General features: G+C 39.1%; 1 pseudogene; it reads left to right on the forward strand.

The window, feature by feature from the left end:
• The first annotated feature begins 4757 nt into the window (after positions 1 to 4757).
• Positions 4758 to 8171, forward strand: LOC105303513 (annotated as a pseudogene).
• The last annotated feature ends 1916 nt before the right edge of the window (positions 8172 to 10087 follow it).

Genomic DNA, 10087 nt, shown 5'->3' on the forward strand with positions numbered 1-10087 from the left:
GTACTTAAAAAAAAGTGGCTGATACTGAATATAATCCCACTATTTTTCAGTTCTTAGCTTTAAACCATATTTAAATAGAATTTAAAACTGTACACAGCATCTACACAATGACAGGTCTGGGCAGGGAAGGAACAGGGCGCTCAGTTTGGGGCACATTCAAGGAAAAGTAATGACAGAATATCAAGGTGACAAGACTAAAAGGTCGCGACTGGAGATGGGAACCCAAATCTCTCCCTAGTTAAGATAAAGAAAGTCACCTACAGAGAGATGAGAAGGGAAGCCACAGAATAGGTGACTTCCCCAGCAGGGAGACTATTCTGTGAGGAAAGCCAGTCTGAACCTTGGGAGACTTCCATGCCAGAGGGGAAGCAGCAGGGTATGCTGGAGACCCAGAAGATCCAGAGAAGTGGGATGTCCTAGGAAGCAAGGAAGAAGAGAGGTGCACAGGTAATGAGAAACAAACAATGAATCCTACTCCTGAGCTGTTGATGGATTTTAGTTTCAGATGCGAGTTAATTCTCAGGACCAGGCCAGGAGAGGGGCCCTGGCACCTCGAGCTTTGCCAGCTGGAGTCAGATCAGATAACCTTCTTGAGGGGCAGTGAAGGCCTTCTTGGGGTGAAGGCCAAACCATACTTAGAAGTGCAAAGCCCCAGACCTTGGATCTCCTGAGGCAAAACTCCTTAAGGTAAAACCTGAGACAGAATCCAAGAATAATCATCAGGAAGAGAAGTTGCTGAGGAGACCATGAAGGGAAAAGTTGGGGGACAAAAGCCAATTCAGTTGAATGGCCAGGGAACAAATGGAAAGAATTTGTGTCCTTGACAACACTGAGCTACTAAATTAACCAACTCCAAAACTGTTCCACCTTTAGAGGAGAGGTCCTGTTACATGAAATAATAAATTTCTGTGCTTAAAAACCAAGAGGCAACCTAAACTGATGAATTAAGAAACTCCCTTAAAAAGTATATTTACCAAGAAATCTGAAGAACCAAGAGAATGAAGTAAAAATATCAAATAGGTAAACATAACATAGTCACAATGACTGCAGCAAATTCACCAAGCTTGTTAAATAGATCTTATGCAGATAATTATATTTAGAAGTTTATGGAGAATAAGCTTGTCAGCCTTAGTGATTAAAAAGGTTCTGCTAGATGGGCCCCTAATTTCTTAAGAGAAGGCATGTAAATATGTACATGCACATACGCATATTATATATGTGTATATATAATGCATATATACATACACATATAATACGTGTATACATGCACATGTACACAATATAATACATATATACACAACACACATATATATGTATATACTATATATATGTGTATATACACAAAACAGGTCCCACGCAGGAAACGCTGCTGAATGCATAAACATTCCTTATCACTCAAGTGGTGAGAGCAAGGGAAAGCAGGGTACAGACTCCTAAAGACAGAAAAGAGTTTGAGGTGATTTTACCACCTAACGAGGGAATTTTTGCCAGTAACTAGAATAGAGCTTTCACAATACACCAGCTTAACAAGGTTTCAAAGCAGTGTGAGTAACAGAGGAGGGGAAGTGTCGTGACCTGTTCCTGTTGTCGTATTTCTCTGCGTAAACTCTGCTCAGCAGACCTTGAATCATCAGGGGGAGATTATTAAACCCTTTTTGTGTCTAAGAAATTAGCTCCACAGCACTTCAGTTTACTGGTACAAACTTTAGAGTTGTTTACAAGACTGTGAACGGATTTAACGGGCTCTGGTTTGTAAACTTAACCCTAAAACTTTTAAACTCATTTCCTTCAAATTATTATGAAAATAGTCTGTGCTGGAATTATGAAGAAGAAAGGGAGAAGCACATTTTCACCCTTTCACCCTCAAATTAATGGTATAACTTTTGAAATGAACCATCCATAGTTTCATTTAGACACTGTAGTATTGACTACTTCTTTCCTAGTCCTCGGATCCTCTAATCCTCGGGGATGGTGCTGGTGGGGGTTTGAACAGCTGCACATTTCCAACATAGTATTCCCTAAATGGTGTCAAATGACCAGGAATGAAGTTTCGGTGACTGGATGATTTATTCACTTAGTCATCGTTGTTCCATCAGGGGAAACAATAAGAGGCTTTTGTTTGTGTTTCTGTGTGTAGGGTGTAAGGGACGAAAAGAAGAAAATAGCTATATAATGAAACCTCGGTCCTCTTTTTTCCTCTCTCAAAAGAGGTCTTTATCTTCAAATTATTATAAATATATCATGAAAATAGAATATATATTGCATTGTGGGTCTTTCTACATTGTTTTTTCATATGGAAAAAGCACTCTTTCATATGTTTCTGGAAAGGTTTTTTCCTCCTCCATAAAAAAAGTAATGCATTAATATGTTCTGATCATAAAATAGTCAAACACTGCAGAAGTGTACAGAATGAAAAACAAAAGTCTCCCTTCACTGCCCTTGCCCAACCCCTCCTCTCCCACAACTCAACCCCTAAAAAAGTTTTGGGTTTTTTTTTTGTTTTGTTTTGTTTTTTGGTTTTAAACCTCTATTACTCTGGTTCAGGGCAGTTTCATAACAACAGATGGCATTTTGCAAGCAACAGGCAAATTCCAAAATACAGACAATCAGGAATCACTGAAAATGAACCTCTCTGTGGAGTGCAATCCCAGAAAATGCCAGGAAAAATTGTGACAGAGTGACTGAATACAGATCAGAGTAGCTGCCCTGCAAAAAGGGCACACGGAGCCAGAAATATCTGGATTTGCATCTAGCCTGCCCCTAGCTGGTTGGATGTCCTCGGCAACTTTTGTTTTCCTTGCTGTAATGGAAGCATGATAATAGGAGCATGAAATGAGACTATGTGTATGAAACACCTCACAAGAGCCTCATTTATGCTAGGTCTCTGGCAACTGTTAATTTTCCTCCCACTTGCAGAGGAATTTTGTTGCATCTAAAGCACACATGGGTTTGTTTCTGGTGAAATTCTAGTTAAGTCTACGTGTTTACAAGGAAATTTATAATTCTGTTTTGTATACTGTTTATCAACGATGGAAAGAAGCATGCTTTGTTTTCCTGCCAAGCTGCTCAGAGCACGTCAGTGTTTTACAGGTTAATTAAAGGCTGACGTAGAAATAGATCTGTATTGAATTTGGGTTCAGGAAATGTATGTGGATTCAGGCAAGAGTGTTCAGGATTAAGAAATCCCAATAATTGTGGGTGTGTTTTTTGTCAGAATCCCGTATCACTAAATGACTGGTGCAAAGAACAAGTTAAATAGTTGGGGAACACTGCTGCAAGAACATTGAAATATTTTTAAATTATTCTTGTAATGTTAACATGACTATTTGGGAGTTCAGAAGTTTTGGTTTTCGTCACCAAGAAAACAACTCTGCAATTATAAAACAGGCAAGCTCATAATAAAGTTAAAGTATCTTGAGGGAATTAAAAGATTAAGGCTTCTAGAGGGCTCCAAGAGCGTTTTTTCCACAGTCTATGAGGCCTAGAGTGTCCCCTACTGGTCACCTTCCAGAAAGTCAGGCAGCTAATGGTTTTAAAGAGGACTAATTTTTGAAACACCATAAATATAACCCATTATCTCTGTACCTGCCCTATTGAGAGGCCCTTTTCTCAAGGCTTATTGTCTGAAAGAGAGAGTAGTGACTTTTCTGGTAACAACTTGATCCTTTAATCAGAAGTGTGTCTGAGATACCATTTTAAATGTGACCAATTATGTCTGCTGGACCCTGAGTTTTAAAGTAATCAGCATTTCAGAAGAATAGTTAAATGGAATAAAGTGGCTCAAAAATATTTAATTGAATTTTAAAAATATTTTTGTTGTAGGCTACACTAGTCTCTGCGTACTAGCTTTTTTTTTTAAAACTTCCTGTGAATCTATAATTATTTCAAAATAAAAGTTGAAAGAAAAATCCAGTGACTTGACTTTGCAGCTTTAAATCATTAAAACATTTCTTTGAGCTGGTTGAACCATAAGTGAAAAAAATGCCAAAGACAAAGATAGAAAAATGTGCGTAATTTGAAATTTGTATTTTCTATTTTTTTCTTTCCCTGTTTCTTTTTGCTGGTAGCCAGTAGCCCTTCCAGATAGTCCTTGAGGGACCTGCAAGGATAGAACAGGTATGCCCACACTGTCAGCAATCGGAGCTAATGCAGCTTCTAATGTGAACTCACTGTTTGTCATACATGTGTTTAAAAGTAGAATCCTTATCTTTTTATGCAATGTTACCCAGAATTCATCCATGTTTTATTCATCCGTGCATTCATTTATTCCACAGTCATTGAGCACCCATTACATGCTACATGATATCTATATGTCATGAATATATGTCACTTCTACCAGGTAGGGGTCCAAAATATAATTATATCCCTTGTAACATTAAAACTAAAACTAACACTCTCTCTCTCTCTCTCTCTCTCTCTCTCTCTCTCTCTCATCTCCTGGTTTCATTGTGTTGTTTCTCTTTTTTCTCAATGAAGGTTTATTTCTCCTATGTCCCATTCCCTCTGAGCACAAATTTATGTAGTTATACCTTGAAATGCAGTCTCATAACCTAATTTATAATTGGATGTTTATAGCCAACGATAGTTTGGTAAATTGCTTCTATCACGATATATCTGTCAAAGTCCCAAGAGGAAACAGATGGCGCACTCAAATTAGGATAATTCAAGGTGGGCTTAATAAAGGTACTATTTACACAAGTGTGTGCAGTGTGTAGGGAGACAACAAGATACCTATTCCCACCCTTAAGACTGGAACGATGAAGAGAGGGAACAGACTCTCCAGAGACATGGAGTGTGCCAGAAGAGGACCTGTGACCTTTGGTCATGGGACTCAGACAGCCCAAGGTGACCTTTTGGGGGTGAAGTTGGGCAATTATAACACCACCTTGACTGTACTCTCTTCCTCTGATCTCCGCTGGGGATCTTCATTGGTCAAACCCAACTGGAAGTCAGAGGCATTGAACCAGTCTATACGGGTTAGTCACTCTACCCAGCAGGGTTAAGAAGGGTGGAGATTGGATCTGTAAGGCAAATGAAATATCCTTTCGACAAGGTTATATACAATTTAAAAAGGAATCCTGGAGCCCTCTAATGATGGCTCGTTATGATATTGCGATTTATAATAAGAAATATATATTTGGTCTTAATCCCTGTTTCTAGCACAGAGCTCCTAAAATCCTTAGAATTCCCAAGTGAGGACAGTGTTAAAGGTGTCATTTGTTATATTAATGAGGTGACTTTTGGACCTACCTCAGGATGAGGGCTGGTTGCCAAGAAAATCTAACCAGGTGATTAGAGAGTTGGAACTTTCAGTCTACCTCCCTGACCTCCAGGGATGAAAGAAGGGCTGGAGGTTGAATTAATGGGCAATGATTGAATCAATCGTGTCTATGTAATGAAGCCTCCATTAAAAACCTCAAAAGATGGGGTTCAGAGAGCTCATAGGTTGGTGAACAAGAACGCTTCCACATGCATTGTGTCAGGCCCCAAATTCCATGGGGACAGAAGCTCTTTTGTTCAGGTCTTTTTAAAATATCCTTTGTAATAAACTGGTAATCTAGTGAGTAAACCAGTTTCCTGAGTCCTGTGAGCCACTCTAGCAAATTAATTGAACCCAGGAACTGGGTCTTGGGACCTTCTTCTGACCAGTCGGTCAGAAGAACAGGTAACAGCCTGGACTTGCAATTGTCATCTGAGTGCGGGCAATCTTGCAGGACTGATCCCCTAACCTGTAGGATCTGATGCTAAATCCAGGTAGATAGTGTCAGAATTCTATTGAACTGTAAGATGCCCAGCTGGAGTTGGAGAATTGCTTGGTGTGGGGAAAAAACCCACACATCATAATTGGTGACAGAATCATACTCATCTAAGGATGGTATCAACGTAAGAAATGTCCAAACCTGTAGAGAATTTTTATGAGTTTATTTGAGCCCAACTGATGACAATTGCCAGGAAGTAAAATCTCATTGGATTGAGAAAATGCTCTAGAGAAGGCTGTTCTGCAGCTTATTATACACATTAGAATAAAAGGAGGAGATGTAAGGAGTATCACATGAAACCCATTGGTGGTAGATTAAGGGGATAAGAGAAAGCAAAGAGGAGAAATCTCAGAAAGTGGATAAAAAGTGAAATGGAGAGACATTTCTTTTACATTGGTGGGTAAGGATAGTTAATAATTAACATTTATAGCAGGTAGGGATGATATGTGGAGAACAAGATAACAAAGAGGTGTTCTGTGGTCTCCTGCTCTGGTGCCAGTGGTTGTGCCTTGAGGGTTCTGGAAAAGAAGATTGCTCTGACATTTCAAAGGTATGTTATCTTAGATGCAAAAAGGCATTAGACAGGCTCATTTAAGGTAGAGACTGACCTTTGTCAAGAAAGCTATAGGCCTAGGACATGATTCGCCATGACTCGCTTTTAGTTAGGAATTTTTACATTCAGACCATCCTAGGTGCTTGTTTTCAGTCTCTGAGTTTGTAAGGCCCACCATGCAGGCCTCCCCTGAGCTTGTCAGGTTTAGTTTGTGGCTCCTTTTTTGTCCACAATGGGATCATGGGTTCTGTGGGGAAACAAAAGGAAAGAGGTCTTTGGGAGGGAGCTTTCCCAAATACCCTCAACTCATACCACACGCCCTATCCTGGAATTAATCTTACTGTGACCTGCTGCTCTATGTATCTTTGACACAATTCACATGTAGGGATTTTTACATGAAAGTGTCATAGTTCCCTAGGTCCACACAAGTAGCTGGGAAACCCCTCAAAATATTGCAGGAGCAAAGAGGGAGAGCTTAGCTTAGCCTTAAAGTCATAACAGGAGGTCAGAGGCACGCGTTGGTTCCAAGGGGAGAGCTGAGGTGAAATAGAAGGAATTACTGAACTTCTGATAAATGTTTTTTCAGAGTAACTAGTAGCTCCCAGAAGGGATTTCCTCAAAGTGAAAAAGAAAACGTTTAAAGAAAAAATAAGAGATTAAAGTTACTGGTTTTTCTCAGCTAATTTCTTAATAGGTGTATGTTTGAGTTTTGATTTAGTTTAAGTAAGTCGATTGGCTCTTAAAAATCAGGTTATCCTTTCTGTCAGTGGATGCCACAGAGTAAATTGTTAAAGTCTCCTCTCCCGCGGTCGTCTAACCTAAGTCAGAGTCTCCCAAAGAGCCCCCAAAGCCGTAGAAGCTCTTCGTCCGCTGTTTGAGCTTTGAAACAACCCATGAGAGTCTGAGGAGCCATTCTGAGCGATGGGGAATGCTCACGGACTGTGCAAGCGCTGATGAAAGATCTAAACACCAAGCGCTCCAGAAGTTTTGGGTTTGTCGTGCATGGTGCTGTGGGCCAGGCGGATGCAGCCATAAATGCGAGGCCACATAAGGTCGATGGAAGACTTGTGGGACCAAAGAAGGCTGTCTCAAAGGAAGATTTTCAAACACCTGGTGCCCGCTTAAGTGTGAAAAAGTTTTATTAGTGATGTTAAAGAAGACACTGAAGAACATCACCAGAGAGAGTATTTTGAACAGTACAGGAAATCTAACGTAGTCACAATCATGACTGACCGAGGTAGCGACAGGAAGACACTTTGCTTTTTAACCTTTGATGATCATGATTCTAGACAAGATTGTCATTCAGAAACACCATACTATGAATGGCCACAGCTGTGAAGTAAGGGAAGCCCTATCTAAGCAAGAGGTGGCTAGTGCTTCATCCAACCAAAGCAGTCGAAGTGGTTCTAAAACCTTTGATGGTGGTGGTGGAGGTGGTTTGGTGACTTTGGTCATGCGGGAAACTTCAATGGTAGAGGAGGCTCTGGTGGCAGCTGTGGTGGTGAAAGATATGGTGGCGGTGGGGATGGCTATAATGGATATGGTGATGCTGGAAGCAGTTTTGGAGGTGGCAGAAGCTACAATGATTTTGGCAATTACAACAACCAATCTTCAAATTTTGGATCCATGAAAGGAGGAAACTTTGGATGCAGAAGTTTTGGCCCCTGTGGTGGTGGAAGCCAGTACTTTGCCAAACCACAAAACCAAGGTGGCTATGGCATTTCCAGCAGCAGCAGCAGTAGCTGTGGCAGTGGCAGAAGGTTTCAATGACTGCCAGAAAACAAAGCTTAGCAAGAGAGGAGAGCCAGAGAAGTGATAGAAAGCTACAGGTTACAACGGATTTGCGAACTCAGCAAAGCACAGTGGAGGCAGGATCTCGCTGCTACAAAGAAGACATGTTTTAGACAATACTCGTGTGTATGGGCAAACAACTCAAGGACTGTATTTGTGACTAATTGTGTAATGGGTTATTCTGTTCTGTGGAGCGTGTAAAGCATTCCAACAAAGGGTTTTAATGTAGATTTTTTTTTCTTTTTTTCACCCAACATCAATACATTCTGTATCAGTAATAAATTATTCTAAAATGTAGTGGCTTAAAACAACAATAATCACAAATTCTCTCTCATGGTTTCTGTGGGTCAGAGATTTGGAAAGGGATTGACCAGGAAGTTCCTGATTGGAGTGTTTCATGAAGTTGCAATCAGATCTTGGCTGGGGCTGCAGTTATCCACGCAAGGATTACTGAGGCTATCTTGGAGACTGGCTAATACACATACCTAGGATATCGTCTAATCTTAAAGTGTCCTACAAGTTCATTCACCCTCAGGAACAAGGATCTGTTCCGTCCTAGTACATCTCTAAGTCTGCTGTTTCAGATGTAAGATGTAGTTCTTGATTTATTTATTCCTAAGGCCCAGTAATTAGAGATGAGGGCTCTACTCCAGTTGGCTCATTTATTGCTATTTTCTTGGGGAGGCAATGGTTAGTAATACTTAAAAATAAAACATTCGTTGTTTAGCATTATTAACAAATACAAAATTATCTCTAAGTCATGTATATAAAATAGTATACATTAAACTAAATATGTATATTTAGAGCAATGTAACATAATACTTAAAGTTTAATATATTTGATAATTTAAGTATAGTATACTCAATATTTAAAAACAAATTTCAGTTAATAAAATATAATATATCCAATATTTCTCATCCGCTCTCTCTTCCTAAGACAATTACAGCACTTTATTTTTTCTTAGAGCCGCTCCCAGTCCAATTCTTAGCATAAAGTAGATGGCCATTAAATATTCGTTGAATTGATTGAATAATACCAGAAATAAATAATCCCCAGCCTTCTCTTTGTAGTTTCTTCTGAATTTCTGCAGAGCAGTAGACAGTATTATGTTCTAGGCACTATGTTAATAGCTTTACATGTATTATCTTATTTAATCTTCATAGCAATCTTATGAGGGTGGTACTTTATTTTACCTATATTATCAATGAGAAAACTGAGGCATAGAGAAGTTGGTCTCTACTATTCATGTCCTCTCCAAATTCTTCATATTCCATAGTTTGAGTCTATAAAAACACTATTCAGTTCATTATGTCTAGTTATGAGTATTCTGATTCTATGGCTTCTATTTGAAAGACTATTGTGCATATATTTAGCAATGATATTATCAAAATTGCTTTTCCTTCAGGATATAGAGAAACGTGCTACAGAGGGCCTAAACAGAAAGTACAGTACTCCTTGCTTCTAAGATATAATTTCATTGTTCTTATTTTAAAGTTTTAAAATCAAAATGTAGCTTATCATTGGTATAAACATTTAATACACTGCCTTTTTTGTTTTCCCCAAATGCTGTTGGTGCATCTTAGAAATGCAGAAATACAGTATGCCAAAGATATGGCCCATGTCTCTTACTTCCCCTTTGTCCGTTAAAGAATGTGATGACTATAGCAACCTATACTTTATAAAGCTGGGCCAACATCCTGTTGTCTTCCAGGAACTTTCTGGCTTTCTGCCATACATATACATTTATAAAATGCATATGCAGAGTTAAGCATTTTTAATTTTGAGACCTTAGAACACTTTATAGACTCTGATTTCTGTAGCAAACAGGTGTATAATATACAATCTCTTACATGTCAAAGAAATGATGATTGATTTTCCTGGAAAAGACCATTTTCTCTTCATGTAATGACTTAAGTATATTTACTTAAGGGCTATTATCATTATCTTCATCATTACTATCACCATCATCATCATGAGGTACATG

This window comes from Pteropus vampyrus, unplaced genomic scaffold, assembly GCF_000151845.1.
Source record: "Pteropus vampyrus isolate Shadow unplaced genomic scaffold, Pvam_2.0 Scaffold10, whole genome shotgun sequence".
Lineage (NCBI taxonomy): Eukaryota > Metazoa > Chordata > Mammalia > Chiroptera > Pteropodidae > Pteropus > Pteropus vampyrus.